Raw genomic sequence first — 1,508 nt, 5'->3', positions numbered from 1 at the left:
ATTTTGATAGCATTATTCACTTTTAAATGGCCCATTCACATTTGAGCTACAAGTCTCAAAGTTATTAACTGGTGAACTTTGGTGTTTTTCTCTAGTTTCAAAATTCTGCCTCATGAAAAGGCAATCTCTAAGGAAGGGAGACTGAAATAGTTGACCTACATCTTCCTGGTGGCGGTTCCTTTGGCCATTGCTGTACAAATAGGCACCACGAGGCTCCAAGGAGTCCCAGCCAGCGGACAAGGCCGTCCTGTCAGAAGCAGTGGGTTTCAGTTATGCCCTTCTGCCCTCTTTCCAGGTGTCTGGTCATTTAAACTTTTAGAGCATCAGTGTTATCCTATGTAAAAAGGGAATAGAAATATTTTAGCTGTTTTTCTCTCTTGTTTGATAAGAAAATAAATTGAGCTACCATGAGACAGCACAAAGCATTCTGGGAGCATAGGCAGCCATTACTTCCTTGAAAGCCTACTTCATGTTCATTTGATGCTCCAGCCTTGACTTCCGAGTGGGAGAGTCTCTTCTCTCAAAACAGAAGGTGTCTGCCAGCTCCTGTCAACTTCATGGACCTGTTGTCCACCTGTTTATTAATTATCTGACCCCATGACTTGATATTCTTAGACATTTTCTTCTTTTACCTTCGCAGTTTCATCTTTTATATTTAGGTTTTCAATCATCTGGTGTTTATTTTTAAATCTCATATGAAAGCTCTGATTTAATTTTCTTAATTTCCTAAAATGATCTGCAAAAAATAATCCAGTTTTCCCACTGATTTTTGATGGTACTAATCTATTCTATACATGGTCCCTTTGAATATCCCTATAGTTATTGCATGTTGTTTAAACACTTTTAGCTATCTTTTTAATATGTCTAGTAGATCTGGTTTCCCTTCTTTCTGTTTTAAATATTACTCAATCTTTCAGACAAATTCTAAATAAGTATTAGTCTATCTTGCTGTTTCACATACATCTGAAAATATTTCAGTTCTCCCAAAAGAATCATTCTAAGATTTTTCACTGGAAATTTATTGACACTTACAGTAAATTTTGGAAAGATAAACTTTATAAAAAATCAACTTTATAAAGTTATGACATCATATTCATTAAATATATTTTATAGAGTTAATTCTTCTAATAGTGTTGATTTTTTCTGTACAGAATGTGTGGCCTGTGTTATATCAGTGCCTTGCTACTCTAAAATTTTAGATATAACTATAAACAATCTTTTTTCTTCTTGTTATGTCCTCTGTTACTGCTGATAGAAAGAGATTATTGAAGATAGATGTTAGGTGGTCTTATTGAACTTCTTGACTAATTAGGTCTTATTGCCTGAGTTTTGATTCCCTTAGTGTTTCTGTATAATCACATGATCTGCACCAGTGACAGCTTTGTCTTTTCCTTCCTGATGTTTACAGTTCTTATTTCTCTTTATGGTCCTTTGTATGGTCAAGTTCACTAAAAGTTTATTGAATCTGTTCAGTAATAGTAAGGATTCATTTCTCAACATCCGTTTCT

Source organism: Chinchilla lanigera, unplaced genomic scaffold (genome assembly GCF_000276665.1).
Source record: "Chinchilla lanigera isolate Chin_1 unplaced genomic scaffold, ChiLan1.0 scaffold00038, whole genome shotgun sequence".
NCBI classification, from domain to species: domain Eukaryota; kingdom Metazoa; phylum Chordata; class Mammalia; order Rodentia; family Chinchillidae; genus Chinchilla; species Chinchilla lanigera.
Note: the sequence above shows the minus strand (reverse complement) of the source record.